At 37.6% G+C, this 16,782-nt stretch overlaps 1 long non-coding RNA gene across 2 annotated transcripts; it reads right to left on the minus strand.

Annotated features, from left to right (window-relative positions):
- Nucleotides 1-9,596: 9,596 nt before the first annotated feature.
- LOC108286131 lies at nucleotides 9,597-16,470 on the minus strand. Of its 2 annotated transcripts, XR_005196192.1 has the most exons (4): nucleotides 15,899-16,470; nucleotides 13,032-13,140; nucleotides 12,533-12,906; nucleotides 9,597-11,792 (listed from the first exon to the last, which is right to left on the minus strand). It is a non-coding gene; the product is annotated as an uncharacterized LOC108286131 (long non-coding RNA). The 2 variants fall into 2 exon arrangements; XR_001817813.2 differs by lacking the exon at nucleotides 9,597-11,792 and having other exon boundaries at nucleotides 12,438-12,906.
- Nucleotides 16,471-16,782: the final 312 nt, after the last annotated feature.

Raw genomic sequence — 16,782 nt, forward strand, 5'->3', positions numbered from 1 at the left:
ACATTTAAAAAAGTTTTGTGTACTTTTTAATAATATGACTTTGTACATATAAAATATATATTTAAAACATACACATCATGATTGTTACTTGTAATATAAGCTAAAGGTGTAACGAGAATAGATTGGTGGGAGACAGATATTACTCTGTTTATTGCTGTAAGAAGGAGCTTTATAACCCAGTACTAGGATTTCTGAGGCTTAAATAGACTTGTGTCTTGCCCCTGAAAATGTTTCTACTAATTTTGACTCCTAAAGTACATTAATTCAAATATTATCTTTGTTTTTTCATCAGCTCTGAGAATTGTACCCCAAAATATGCAAGGGAATTAACTGCATCCATCAGTGACAACTGCACCATTACAAAGAAAGAATGGGCATAAAACTCAATGACCAAAAGTTATGAAGCAGTTCCCTCCTTCTCTCACTGAGAGTAACCCATATACTCAGGAAAAAACAATTGCAGAATATAGGATGTGTGTGATGGGGTGAAATTGTAATAGCATCATGAGCCCAACGATCTCAGTAAAGCTAAACTGATTTTTTTTTCTGACATAATATGAAAAACCACTAATGACAAAACACTTGAGTAACAGAAGTCACTTAAAGACCCAAGAAAGAAAGAAAGGGAGAAAAAGAGGGAAGAGAGAGAGGAAGGGAGGGAGGGAGGGACAAAAAGAAAGGGAAACAGAGAAAAAAGAATGAAAAAAGAAAAAGTCCTACTGCTCTGCCTCTGTTTTCAATACCGACACCCATGAACATATCTGGCCCTGGGATATGATACAGAGGCCTGGAGGCTGTGACCTCCTTTCTGAATCTATCAGGAGACATAGCCTACACCAGCACACCAGCACTCCAGGAGTGTTGCTTCTGCCAAATATCGTTTACCAACTTCAAAGAAAGAACAGGCAAAGAGCTGTAACGATGCTTAACACGAAAGACTGCCTTTCTGCTTCCTTCCCTTTCCCCATAAACTGAATGAACTGTCGTTATAAGACAACATACTGCTGAGTTAATGTAACTTAAAAATTTACAGCAGGTTGTATGCCTGGAGGCACATTATGGGGCCACCTGTAGGCATCTAATTCCAGTGAAAATAATAAATAATTGTGGAGCATTCCTCAGAGTCTAGAGAGAGTGGATAAGAATCGTGTTGCTTGTTCACTCCAACATGGATTCTGTTGTGGAGGAGGATTAGAGAACTGAACTCTCTCCAACAAATGAGTAATCCTTCTCCCCACAAAAGAGTCCGCTAAATGCTACACCAGACACCTGGGTGCCAGATCTACACAGCCATTTTCGTGCACTTTTGATAATCCACCTGCAGAAATCACCACGTGGCAACTGCTTAATATAGCACATTGATCCATTTGAGGACTTTTTTTAAACAGTAAAGAAAGCTATTTTGTTTGTCTTTCTGTATCCTGTTTATCTTTTTGAAACTCCTCCTCACATTTTAGCAAAGATAGGGAGTGACAGTAAGAATATCTGTGATATGACTCCAACCACTTATTTTGGAGAAATTAACGTGTATATTTTAGCAATGCTCAGCAACCATGAACTTTTTTTCACTAGAAAGAAAAATTAATTTATTACAAAGCTGCTTTAAAAAAATAGCAAAAGGGTTTGTTATCGTGCTTTTGCAACAAAATAGGTGGGTCAGTATTTATCCTGTGACTACTCAGAGCATATATGTTGTATATTTTAGATCATACTGTAAGATAGTAAAATTTTACATATGTATCTATAGAGATATAATACGAACTTTTATTAGGTAGTTTTAAAAAGATAGTCTAATTTTTGTTCAGTTGGATTATAAATTACCTATAAACTTTACTAATGTCCTCATCTTATAGTCACTGCAAATACAGTTTTAAAATCTATGACAGCCTTTCTCCATAAAAATCACATGGCTTGGAATTAAGAAAACTAGATTGAAATTATCATTTAAGTAAGCAGTGAAGATTGGATGCTTGGTGGAATTAAGATTGACATTTCTTTTCTATTTGTACTACACAAAGGGTTAATAAGATTTGCATAACCTTATTCTTTGAAGGCTTTTCAGCAGAGGCAGAGTATTTAAGGATTGCTGCCAAAACAGATTTTAACTCTTTTAATTGTATTGTTAATAACCACATTGTGCACAGTACAGAGCACACTGCACATAAGGCAATACCACTTTGAACACAGTTTGACCTGATACCCAATCAAGGAAAGGTTCCTAGAGACGCTTGCCATTTTGGTTGCTATGGTGAGTTTCATATTTTGTGGAAACCACTGCTAGATGTCTTAAAATAGACCTTTGCCAAGAAAAACATTGGTCCAGTGGCATATGCTGACAGAGCCTACCAAGGTTGCTCAAATTCCCTTCCTTTGTTTTTCCCTCTCCCCACTGGGGCAACTGCTCCAAGCATCAGCCCACTAGTCTGGCAGGCAGAGAATCCAGAAACTTGCTGCTAATTACAATGTTGACAATTCCCAACCTGTTTACTGGCGCCAGCAATCAAACCACATCCTCTCGAGTGAACCAAAAAGCACTTTCTGGCTTTAGCTTCCTGAGGTTCCAAGCTGGCTATATTAATTACTGTTAACTTAAAACTGTATATTGTACAGAAAAAGCTTAATTAGCTGGTATGAAGATTAAAATCTATCTTTTACACATTTTAAAGTATTTTGTTCTTGACCAAATAACGTGAATCCATAAAACATTTTTCTTTGGACAAAATATTGATTATTTTATGTTTGGCTTCTCAGAGCCAATTTTTCCACTGGATTATTTTCATTTGAGCACCAAAATAGATTTTAAAAAGCCAGTCTGTCTGTCTGTTTATCTACCCACCTATCTTGGGATTTTATCTACAATATTTTTTAAAAACTTGAGAAAAACAATCAACATAGTTATTTACAGTTATTGTTTATAATTAATAAAATAGGAAAACCTTTTGATGGAGATTAAATGGTCAAAAGGATGTCAACTTTCTGTTTTGATGAATTTAAAACAAAGATAGTTACAACACTTTTTCTAGTGAACCCTCACTGCTGTGACAGAGTGCTGATTGGTAGTCATATGGCACATAACGGTATATCTATCAGCGACAGGCTGCATATACAGTGATGGCCCCTTAAACTTGTAATACGTATTCCTACTATACCTTTTCTATATTTAGATGTATTTAGATACATAAATACTTACCTTTGTGCTACAGTGGCTACATTATTCAATATAGTAACATGCTGTACAGGTTTCTAGCCTAGAAGGAGTAGACTGCCATACAGCCTAGGTGTGTAGTAGCCTATACCATGTAGGTTTCTGTAAGTACATTTTATGTTGTTTCTACAATGACAAAATTGCCTAAGGATGTGTTTCTCAGAATGTATCCTTGTTGTTAAGCAACTTATGTATAAGGAGCATGCTTCATGATTGATAAGTTGGGTGAACCCACAGTGAAAAATCTCCTTCTCACACCCTGAAATGGTTAGCATTACGAGTAACCCAGATGTGTCAGAGGCAGATCACCACGCAATTTTCATAAAGATCACAACAGAAGTGGACAAGGGTTTTGTAAAACTGAGAATTTTACTTTGATTCTGTTCTGATCCAAGAGCTGATCTGTCCTTCTTTATTCAACAAGATAGCTTTGAACATTTAAAAAGTGAAGTAAAAGTAAATATAATTTTAAATTGTATATGAAAATGTGATTTTATTTCCATTATTTGGTATGAGAACATCATGGGATCACTGTTATTTAGTAATGTTACTTTAAATTTTTCATTGAATATACTGCATGACAAATATTTTTGTATCCAACGTTTTAGTCAACATTTGCATTTGGAAGCTTATTAAATTGAGTTGATGTAATTGTGATTAACATTTCCCTTGTTTTACTAAAATATTTTCAACTAGGGTAAACGATCAAGTTATTCCTTTAATTATGATTCATTTCTGTTTCTATATTAACATAGCCTATAAAATTTTCCAATATTTAAAAAATCCTTAGTACAAGCAGACTAGAGACCTTTGGAATCTGTTGATATATTCACGTCTATATATACAATACAAGAGTTTTTGAAAAGTTTAATTGGGGAAGAATATCACTGAATAGTATGAAAAATACAAGAACTAGTGTTAGACAATAGGAAGAATAATGTTGTGAGAAAAGCTTCAACACTTAGTGAAGTTTTAGTGTCACACATTAGAAAGAAAACACCCAACAAGGGCATATAAAATGGGTTCCAATTATTATCTGGGTGTCCATGGAGAAGTTACTTGGATTCTATGTGTTGCCAGGACTTCATATGGGAAACATGGAAGTTGTATTACATACCAAAGAACTAGATCTGAAATAGAAATTTATAGTGACAATTAAATATCATATGAATTTACTATGAGCTTAGCAAAAACTTTTGAAACTTTGTATTCCATGTGGATATAGGGATGGAAAATAATCATATTAAAAGCAAAGAAATTATCAAGTGGGAATGTTATGTATTTGGAAATAAAGGCCAAGTTAGACAAGGAGAAACATGTCAATCTTCTCTATCTTTATCATGTTTAACTAACAAATAGCCTTCCCCTCTAAAATCTAAATCAATTACAGTAAATGGGAAAAACTAAACTCTTAGTATCAATACTTTATATCAGGAAATACTGTCTTAACAAATCCTCCCAGGTTTACTTCTGGCATAAATTCAAGTATCATACATATCTTTTCTAATAGACAAATTGATAAAAAATCCATCTTTTAAGCCATGTCCCCCAAGGCTCAATTTTTAGAAGTCTGCCTTTTCAGACTGTTGTTCTTTCTTTTGATTTGAGAAATATCCAGATTTCTTGCCTTTCTCAATTTTCTAGAGATGAGCTAAGCTTATTTTACTCAGAGATTATTTCTATTTTAATTGATTCACAGTTCTATATCAGAGCACGACTTTGAAAGCAAGAACTTTTGGATACAGTTGTCACTCATACTATGAAAGAATCTTTCTACACAGATAAACTATATAAAATCAATATTAAACACCACCCATCACAACAGGGTAAAGGGTACCATATAAAGAACAAGATCTCTTCTAAAGTTTCCTGAAATTGATAGTTTTCCAAGGTGTACTGGTACCAGCCACCAGGAATTTCATTACTGATACTTTACTACATCACCAAAATCTGCACATTCTTCACTCCAGCCCACATCGTTAGCATTGTTACTTGCTATCATTGTCCCTTGTCTCTTGTCAAATTCAATTGTTATCTACACAAATTGCCAGATGTAAATGTGAAATCGCCTCAAAAGTTTAACATCACTCACTATTTTTAATAAACATAGCATCCACAACTAACAGAAATCTGTCTGTGGTAAAGAATCTCCTTAATTTGACTCTGTTTTAATATATAATATTAAAGAAATCTCAAAGCTGTTTTATGGACAACTACATCCAACAACAGAAAGGAACATGAGATATTGTAATAAAAGTATGAATAAATGATTTCCAAGTCTCACGTTCCTACCCCCAGGTATATATTTGAAGGCAATTACTTTTGAAAACTTTGTAGAATTTTTATTGAACGTATTCTCAAAGTTTTTATGTTTTAATTTTTTCTCTTTAAATCTCTATTCTTATGCTTGCTTCCATTCAGCACACAAATCAGAATCAAAGTTTTAAATAGACCTAGTGTTTTATACCCATAATTAAACTGAGAATGGATAGTCTGCAAACTATCTGAATAAAGCAATAGCTGATAAACCATATTATTTTAATTTTAGAAAATGGATGTATTATTTTGTGATTAAAAAGTCAACTTATACTTACTATACATGGAACATCCCAAAGAGTCACATCTTTAAAATAAAATCGCAACTTAGCCTGCTTTCCTAGTAAATAATTTTAAAAAATAAAAAAAAATACACAGATCTTTAGCTTTAAAAGCATACCTATCACAGTAACTATTATATTGCATAAAGTGCATTTCCACTGATTACTTTTTGAAACTATATAAATTCTTACAAATATTTATACATTAAATGTTAAATAAAATACCTTAGGTAACATTCACATGGAGTAAAATTATTCTATTTCAATAGTAGATTAAACAGCTACTTGGAGTTTCAAAAAGAATACCAGCTTGAAAGCAATGTTCTCATGGATTTTTCCATTATTTAAAAGTTATATCAAGTAGAGAGAATGTATTTTCCTTCCTGGCAAAAGATAACTAGTAAACAAATTTGAGATTTAAAATTTATGTTAACATTAAGTTAAGCTTAAATATATGCAGTGCAACAATCATTTTATATAATAGTGACTTTAAAAATTATGAAAAAATGTAAAATTTATATTAACATATGTCCTAAAAGGATATCATTGCTTTCACAAAATTAATAAATATTTTGAGCACCTACTATGTGCCAAACACTGAACTGGATACTTTAAAAGACTAAACCATTTTAGAAGAATTAAATATACTAGACAATTAATGCTCCTTTTAACAGAATGGGGGGAAAAAAACAGTAATTTTCCTGCTCTTCCAAATATTATAATTGAATTTAATAGCATAAACATTTATACAAGGAGTAAATATTTTTAGAGGCCAAGTGTTCATATTCATTCTTTATCCACTACAATCATGTATATCAACTTTGAATAGCATTATGATCTGGCCTCATTAGACTAAAATGCTTATGAAGATAGATATATGGTTTGAGGAGCTTCAGATTTATTTTACAGATACACATATACATGTCCTCCCATGATAACACATTAGAATGAATTCATAAATCATTCTTTTGGGGCTTTTTTCTCTACAAAGCTTCAAATAAAAAGTGAAGTGTGAAAAAGCAACAAATATTTCCATGTGCTTCATGCTTTAAGAATTTAAGTAAAAATCTTAAAGACCATTTTCTTGTTTGATACCAAGACAAAATGTTTGCGAATACTATGTAAAAGCTTCTATCTTACTGTGATACCAATTGGCACACCATCTTTACATGAAATGTAGAGTAGAATTCAGACCAAAAAATATTAAATGAGATTAAGATTGAAACCTTACAATGGTAAAAGCCACAATTTACAATGAACACATAACAATTATGTATGCTTATGGACCAAATAACATAGCAAAAAAAAAATAAAAAAAAAAAAAAAAAAAAAAAAAAAAAAAAGGCTTTCCTTGAAATGGAATCCTAAAGAAGTAGAAAGGCCTTATGTGAATTTAAATCTAGCCCTTTTTGTGGATGAGACAACTGAAGACCAGGCAAGCTGTGTGACAGGTCCATTGTCATAGTTCACAACACTATCTGTACTCAAAATTAGATTTTCCAGTCTTACTCCAAAGTTCTTTCCACCACAGGATATACTCTCTCTCCCTAAGTATCATGTAATTGAGGGACAAAATGAAATTTAAGATTTTTCTGTATAGCGGCCTCAATTCTCTAATTTTCTTTGTCTTAGTAAACACCAAAGCTTATATAAATAACAGTTATGAAAAAAGTAGATGAAACTGAATACATAATCATTCTATTTAATTCCTGTATAGTTATCTGTAGAAGAATCCAGGATATACGTTTTATCATGATATATTTCTTTTACAAAGAAAAAGATTTTTTCCTCATTATCTGCTTCTGACAGAATAGTAGGCATGAAATTCATTCATTGTCTTGTAGTCCAAAAACTAATGGACCATTTGGCAGATGTATAAAATATATTTTAAATAAGTAATTTTTAGTTTATCTTGAGACTTGTTTGAACCAGTTCTTGAAATTGACTACACTAGCTTAGAGAGACAAATGTAGACTTCAAACAATTAATACTCATTCCTGTATTGAATACAAATTTTAAAAACAAAATTGCAAAAAAAAAAAAATGCCAATTTTCCAATTAAATGTATCATTTTTATAAAAATAATCTTTTCAGCAAAAGTGTTTCCAAAAAGCACACATTTCATTCAAGTTTACAAATAGACACTACTTTCAAATTATGCCATTATGTCACTATTGTAACATAATTTGTCAACTTTTAAAAAAGCATATTATAATATAAATTGGATTTGAACCGAAAACATAGTAATAATATATTACATCAATATGTCTTTTTTAGTTTGGAATTTAATTGAATGATATTCAATATTGGCTTTAAATTAATAAAATAAATGCAATAACCCTTATTTAAAATCCTGTGAACTGCATGTTTTAGAACTCAGAGGTTTTCAACTTCTAGTTCTAGTTTGGTCTGGTATATATGCATATATCTTAAAATACTATGAGTCTCAAAGGGCTTTTCCACAAACAAAGCAAATGAAATATTGTCTTTACCCTTGCATATATATTACAATGTTTTAACTGGGTGGAAAATCAGACTGCCTTGCTTAGCTCAACAGAACTCAGAACTCACAAAATATACTTAGTAACAAATTTTTAAGCTGGTCAACAATACAAACATGCAGATACACTGATTTTATTGTTAGGCTGCACTCAAGAAACTCAACGAATTACTGGGTAATAAACACATTTTGAGAAATTTAAAATTTTGTAGTGTATCTTTTTTAGCTTATGTTTTTTGGATGAACTGCAGTGTTTCTGCAACTAAAATGTTTATTTTATACACTCATGTAAAATGTTTTCCAGACTTAAATGCAAGACTTATAAGTCATGATTTTAAAAATCTGAAAACATTTAAAAAACAAATTGTACTACAAAACCATTTGCTTAAAATCTATTTAGCACTTGTGTTTATAGTTGTATAGCTACCAATAACTAAATTCAATAGCTAAATGAAATAATTTGTCTTTAAATATTCTGATGTCATTATTATATTTTTCCTTCTTACTGAAAATATATCCAAAAGAAATTTACTTTTAAAAAGTAAGTCTCCTATGCCAAATATACTACTTTCCAACATGGTAAGAACATCATTCTGTCATTTCTGTGATACAATGGTAGCTGCACCTGTACAGAATTGACAAGATGGTGAACAATTGTGATGGCCTTATGCTGTCTTTCCTTCTGTGTCCTTAGTACTTCTTTTCTGTCCTATAAAACACAAAAATGTTTCCCAATATATCCATCATCTCTACCTTCATTGTCTATTTTTATATTTGAAAATTTATCATTACTAATATGGAATATAATAAGACAAAAATTGATAATAGGGTTTGTGGAATATTCCTTCCATCAAAATGCTACTTCGTCATTGCTTGCCTTTGCTTGGACTTTCACTGGGATCCCTGTTCTGGCTCTAGATTGGCACTGCGGTGACACCAAGAACCACATCATTCTAGGGCTCACAATGGCCCCAGAGAAAGTTCATGGGGTTGTCATGATGCTCTATGGATTTTTAACCATGAATACCACCACTGCCTGCAATTCTATTCAAGCAACAACATCAGAACAGGATTCACAAATACAAAGAATGAAATAAGCAAATTTTTTGAAAAATGCAGTTTCTATAAAACTACTTACTTGAGACTCAGTAGCAAATGATCATTCAAGATGGTGTTTCTTATACTTATTAATGAATATTACAGTAGAAAGTTGACCTTTTATAGACATTATATAAATTTCAGTGGGCAACCTAAAATCTTCCATCTATACATCATAAATTATGTCCATAGATTCTGAGTATTTAGGCAGGCTTTATTAAAGCAAAACTAGTGGACAAAAGTAATTTTCACAATTTGTCTCCCTGCTCCTTTACTATGCCCTCAGTATTGTCAAATGGACAATCTAAGCTGAATCCATGTTCTCTTTTTTCCAGGAAGACTTTCTATCACCTTTGTAAAGCAAAACAAATATTAGAAAAGGCTGCTTACCCTTCTAGTATTTGGACATCAATGGAAAAGCCATCCAAAAATTATGATTACTTAATACTACTTGGATCTAGCATGAAAAGCACAAACAAGAGTTTTATGCTTTTTTAATCTTGGCTATAACAGTGACAAGGCAAAAGCAATAATTGACTAGTGGTGATGTAGTTTAACATTATTTTTTTCTGGGAAGAAAAAAGCTGCCTTGTAACAAGAAAAATTAACTCCAGTAATTTCAATTTAATAAAGTTTTAATTTTTCCTACTTTCTTATCTTAAAAGGTCTGATGATGGAACATTCCCCCCCCCCAAACTTAAATAAGAACCAGTTCAGTCAGACTGACACCTAATGGAAACTTTCATAGGAAAATAATTCTGCAAAGGAAAGGAAGCAATGAGGTAAGTATTTAAACAAAAACAATCAAAATACTTTCTGTTAACTATGAGTAGAGGTTTCCTTTAGATTTCATCACTAGCATTTATTTGCAATTATTCTATTCTAAACATTATTATTCTTCCATGAAGCAACTGCAATAAATTTGCAAAAAACTGAATAGAATAGCTTATATTTCAAAAGTTCTTCCTCATCCCCTCAACAAATGCCAGATTACTACATCTTCTGCTTCTCACAAACTGTCACCAGGCCTTCGGCTCTCTTTCCTCCTTTCAAATCCTAAACACTTATTATTTAGCCAACCAGCATGAGGCCAACTTTCCAGAGACCACCTAAGAACTAGAGTATGTAGCTTCTCTCTACTTTTCTAATTTCCCAATGAAACAATGCCACCAGTAGACATATTGCATTTTGTCAAACACATAACAAGCACAATATTTAAAAGCCCCAAATCACCAACTGGTGGATCCCTAGAGAAAGAAGGTAATTCATGGAACAATGAAGGAAAGAACAGGAGTTACATATTCTCTTGCTGATGATAAAATGTCGAATGCGAAGACAGCATCTGTGTTTTCTTTCCTACTTCAACTAATTCTTAAAATGGACTCGCCCCCGGGAGCTTCCGAGAAGGGCTCCACCCGTTTTCCCTGCAGACAACAACGTTCACTGAGCGCAAAAGCTCTGAGTAGAGATAACCTGGGAGTAATTGTGGGATCAGACACAATGGAGTGGGATTAGGGGTAGGGAGAGGGTGTGTGTGGAGTACCCTTCACTGGGAATCCTAAATGTTAGAAGAAAGGCGAAACCCTAGATGGTGAAGCATGAAAGTGTGCCTGCCTCCTTGAAGTCACCTCGGTGTCAGTCTCTCCAGGGTTCAGACTGCTCTTGTGGCAAGAGCCCAGTGGGGCACATTCACTTCGTGCCTGGGAAAGGCCTGTCCTCCAGGGGGAGAAGGTAAGCTCAGCTTAGAGCGGTCCCAGAGCGACGAGAGGGAGAGCTTCTCAGGCCTCTAAGTTTAAGATTTTTCTCCTGCAGTTTCCACTTATCAGGAATTTAGTCTTCTTGCGCAGCCCGTGCATAACCAACGATCACCACGCAGGGAGGAAACCTGCTTAGTGTTTGGCCGCGCTAGTGGAATCTTCTGTGCGCCCGGTACGTTCTAGTCCCCAGCACTCAGTTCTCCCACCTTTGAAGCGCCTCGATGGGACGGTCCCAGATGGCTCACAAGAGGGAAAGGCCAGGTGCAAAGGTGGCAAAGCTGTGTGGTCCGACGCCGGGAGAGCTGAGACCTGGAGCCCTGGCCCACGCCTTCCACTCCGGGTCATCCTTCCAGCCCCATCTTGGACATGCCAACTCCTGCCAAGTCCGATTGTCCCCAGGCTCCCCAGGATTGTCCCCAAGAGTGCATGTTTGAGGGGGTTGGTGGCCATGGCTTCCTCTTCTCTAGGAGGTGAAAAATCCGTGCTGTTTCATCGTCCATTAATATTTGGAACAAACAAACAAACACAGAAAAACTCGAAGTAGAAGGAGGGAGAGGTTCTCTCTTGCTCCCGTCCCTTCGCAGCTGACCTGAGAGGGGGACGTGCCTTGAGTTTGTTGATGTTTGAGACTCGTCCTAAAGGCAGAGGCAGGGAAGACAGCGCTGAAGAGGTGTCCCAAAGAGACTGGACGTCTGAACAGTCACTGCCTGCCCCAACCTCTTTCAAGAAGGTTCCAGGTTTGTGCCACACTGCAGCCAATCCGGTTCCCATCCTGTTTCTCCACCCCTTCTCGGAGAATCGGAAAAGAAAATATGCGTTCCTGAGAGACCCGCCACACTTCCGATCTGGAAGTTCCGCGGGGACCCAGCCCCCAGGCCCCCGCCCCTTCCCCAGCTTGGCGGCCAAGTGCGACTGCTAAGCGGCGCGGCCGGCCGGGGGTGGGGCTTTGGCACCGCCCCGGGCCCGGGATTCGCGAAGTCACGCGCTTCCGCAGGCTTTCGGGGGCACCTTCGCCCACGGACACGCCCTTTCTGTGGAGGCCGCCCACGGCGACCCTCTGCCCAGCTTCGGCGCCTCACTCGCGACGTTCCCAAACTGCTCAAGGCCTTTCAGTCATTCCCAACTTCAGAAAATCGCCCCGTCCGCGTCTCTCCCCCCAGCCGCACCCCACCGTGGGGAGGAGAGGAGCGGGCGGGGAGGGCGGAATCGCCCCGCAGGACCCCCTTCCTCTCCCCGCCCATCTCCTGCCCCTCGCCCCCCGCCCCCTGCACGAACCCATTTTACAGTCCTGGTCACCGGAGGCGCGGCGCACAGCCTTTCTGGTGGAACCAGTGCGAAAACACCCGAGGAAAGGAAAAGAACAAGAAAGTGCTACCTTGGCAACCACGGGCGTTTAGTGGCCAGCTGGTGGGCTGGGGAGGGCGACCGCTGCCCCCCTGCCGCTGGTACTCTCCTCGACTACGCGTATTCTTAAGCAATAACAACGTAATCCGTATTATCCACCCAAGAATACCCGTCACCGAAGAGAGTCAGAGGACCAGGCTGCCGCTGCCGCTGCTACCGCTGCCGCTGCTACTGCCGCCGCCGCCGCCACCAGAACTCTTGCTGCTCGCTGAGCCCGCCCCTGGCTGGGGATGGGCTGAGCTTGACCGGGACCATAAATCCATAACTCGATTTCCCTAAAGAAGGATCCAAAGCTGTGCTCGGCTGCTTCCTGCCCAAATCCAAATGGCCGCTCTATTTCCAATTCTGAAAGACAAATCACAAAACCAAATACTTAACACAGAAGAAGAGTGCTGTCTTCCCAGTGAGGAGGGAAGATGTGGCAAGGCTCTTTGGGCACAAGTGGGAGTGACAAGTAGCCTTCAGTTTACCTGGTGCTCTCCCAGTGCCTTCCTCTGCACTTCTCTGCTTGGTACCCAGTCTGGTCTCGGCCAGTCCATTCTAGGTGGTTTGATTGAGTGCCATGGCAGCCAGAGAACCCTGTAAGAGACATGCATAGTTAACCACACAAACATTACAAATATATTTACCTAGACAGCTTTAAGAAGAAGTGAGGCTTAAATAAAGACAGGGTCATGCATGGGTAAAATTTTCAGTAGTATGTTTTGGAAATGCATTTTCTCAAGCTCAAGATCACAGCAAATAAACACTCAATCAGTTTACTACGTGAAATCAAATACTTATAGATCTACAAAAATAGGCATCTTTCCTTTGAAGGCCTTAGAGCTATACAACATAATGATTTTTAAAGAAAATAAAAGCTGCAAGGCACAAAATAATTAAACCCATTTTCCATGGTATCAAAACTCACTGAGTTGACAAGCTGGTAGAGTTTCTATGATTTAAGCATCATTTTATATCACCACAATGTTTAATTTCATGGCACACCTTTAAAATATATACTATAAATGCATTGCTGTACAGCTGTTGTGAACACCTCTACAGAAAAACCTTTGAAGCTCTGTGTTCATGAAAATTATTTTAAGAAGAAAAAAACAATAAAAACTCATTTGCAAAGTGACTGTAATTTTGGCATTCAGAGAGACTATCTTTGTGATTCTTTGATGATCAATATGGCTCTTACTGGAAAAGCTTTGTCTTAAGATCCTGCAGTGGATATTCTGATAATAAGGGTTTATTGTTCACTAAATAAAATGGACAAGTGCAACGTCACTACCCAAGACATGGTGTAGCTTCATTAGAAAGTTCTCAATTTGCTTTTCCCTTTACTCTCAAATACATGAAAGTACATCCATGTGAGGGGAATGGGGGGGGGAATATGGAAACATGGCAATAGACATTATGATTTCTCAAATTATGTAAGTGCAAATAGCTCTTCATCAAGGAGTAATTATGTAACAGAATCTCTCCCACTACCACAACTCATCTCTAACTGACCTGGTTGCAATTTAAGACACTTAGGTTGTGCTTGCTCTTATCTTTTTGTAAGTATAATACACACCAACTCATCATTTTTTTGACATGTTACTTACAGATAGAAAAATCAACATGAATTCTAGGTTTTATGAACAGATGTTTAATACATAATGCTTGAACCTAAAATAACTAGAAAGAAAACCAGTATAGCCCAACTACCACACTCTTTTACATTATTTTCAGATAACTCTTAAGTACACCACTTACAAAAAGACAGATTCCAATAAAACAAATAAATAAACACTATTTTCTGCTGTTACCTAACATAGCTATAAAGTGGAGCTTTCCTCTGGTGCTAGATCCAAAAAAAAAAAAAAAAAAAAATCCAAGAAAGCTGACAGGTTCTTTTCAGCTTGAACTCCTAGAAACAAAAGCCCTTAGGGAAAGTAATGCAATAGTCTATGAGCAAAGTATACATTTGCTTCTGCACTGTTCTATTTAAATATCAACTAATATTAAAAGGAAAACAAAAAACACATACAGATAGGCTTGGATTTACTAATTGGAACGTTTTAAATTCAAAAGGATGGTCAAGGCGCACACACACACACACACACACACACACACACCCCCAATACACAGGGCATCAGAATCACAGCATAAATACCCACACAGCTTTTCAATGCTTTCCAAGTAGTCTTCTTTAGTTTTGCTTCCTCGCAATTAAAATAAAATACACACACGCACTGACCCACAGACTCACACGCTTTAAAAAACTAGAACAACGCAGTTGATCTGCTATCTTCCTACCCAAGTAGCAGTGCCAGCCTTTTCCCTACCTACCCAATGTTCCACCAGCTTCAGCACCTGGACGAGTGGACAGCTCAACCCGGGCAGACTGCCGGCAGCACTCGCAGCAGAACTGACGCTCTGAGCTCTAACCAAAGCTCTCTCGTGCTTCAGCGGGGCAGCCTGACTTACGAGAACACCATTTCCTACGAGACCACTGCCGCTGGGTGCATATTCAATTCAAGCCTCCTTAAGCTGTCGGATTTCCCCCACCCATCCACCCTCCCCCGCTTCTCCACCCTCTACACAAAAACAGAAAAGGGAAAAAGCCCAATACCATCAGGGCGTTTGTTGATCAACTTACACTTCGCTTTTGAATATTTAGATATTGCTAGAGGAACAATATCAGCGGAGGCTTAGGTCCGCATTAAGTACCTTTGTTCATCGACTCCTGCAAGCCATGTTTATTAGGATCTACATTTCTCTCGCGCCTCAATAACTAGAGGTGTGTTTTGCGGGAAGGGGGCTTTCAGCACCTTTTGATCTCTCAAGGCCACCGCGACTGACTGCAGGTTCCCACTACTTTCCTATGCTATCCCCCACACTCCAACACCCATCCCAGTTAATCGCTTCTCAATTTGCAACCAAATATACAAAAAGAAACGTGACAAAGCAATCGGTTTGAGGAAATAAGCCAATTAAGCTAAAGCTGAAATGTCTCTCTCTCTCTCTCTCTCTCTCTCTCTCTCTCTTTCTCTCTCCCCCCCTCTCTCTCTTCCCCCTTGACTCCCTCCCTCTCCCTCGCTCCTTTCCTCTCAAGTAGAAAGGGGGAAACACCAAGGAGAGAGAAAAAATCGGCAGGAGGGTGGTAGTCGACTCTTACAATCAATGGAAAAAGAGTATACACATCTTTACTGAATAATACTCTCGTTCTCAGACAAAAAGAAACACATTTTTCGATGTAAACATAGTCTCCCTCTCCCACACATCCTACATTCTTTACATTTGCTGAGATTTGTCTTGCTGTATGGCAAAGTAACTGTCACAAATCCATCTCGATTGAAGTGCTTACCCTCTAAATCCAGGTTTCAAGCGGAACTCCAACTGTGTGTAGAAGCCAGGGAGTCATCTGATGTGCGGTGAGGTAGGCTCTGGGCAGTGGGAGCTGCTTCTTCTCTCCGAGTGCTGGGTTACAGTGTTAACAAGCCCTGGGAAGGGACCTCGGCGCCTCGCGCTGGCTGTGCCCCAGTGCCTTCGCGTGGCGGCTTGCTCACGCTTCCGAGGAGTCCCAGGCGATAGCCTTCAGCTGATGCGAGCTTCCAGAAAGGAGTGGGGAAGGGAAAAAAATCATCTAATGCAATCAAATCGATCTGATCTACACCATCTGTCGCCTGCCACTATACACAAACGTTAAAATAGGAAAACGGAAAATACTGACAGCCGAGAGGGTTGGTCTGCAAAGAGTTCATTTTTAGCAGAGCATAATTGGATATGGTCGGCGTACAGTTACAAAAGCTGCTGTTAACCATCCAGTAGTGGATCCCGAACATGCTAATGGTGGATTAATTGAGGAAGATCTGACGTGCAAGCTTCATAGTCTCTTATTCATGACTTCCCAATGGGAAAGGACCAATGCCTTGTGGGACTATGGTAACATACAGTCAAAAAGCTGCTAAGAAAATGGCTGTGTGTTCACAGCACCTCTCTCTGATAACAAACATATGTCGACTAAAATGGTTTAGTAGAATGGGAGGGAGTGTTGGAGAATAAAATTTTCTTTCCCCGTGTAAGCAATCCCCATTTTCTTTTCTTAAAGAAACGCAAAAATAGATATATCTTTACCATAGTGGGGGGGAAAAGATGTTTTAAAAGGTTTTTATCAAGATCAAACTCTGCCATATAAAATAAATGGAACACCCCTGTGCAGCAATTCTTTTAAAAAAATCTATTATCATT

The sequence above is a fragment of the Cebus imitator genome, unplaced genomic scaffold (genome assembly GCF_001604975.1).
Source record: "Cebus imitator isolate Cc_AM_T3 unplaced genomic scaffold, Cebus_imitator-1.0 Scaffold314, whole genome shotgun sequence".
Lineage (NCBI taxonomy): Eukaryota > Metazoa > Chordata > Mammalia > Primates > Cebidae > Cebus > Cebus imitator.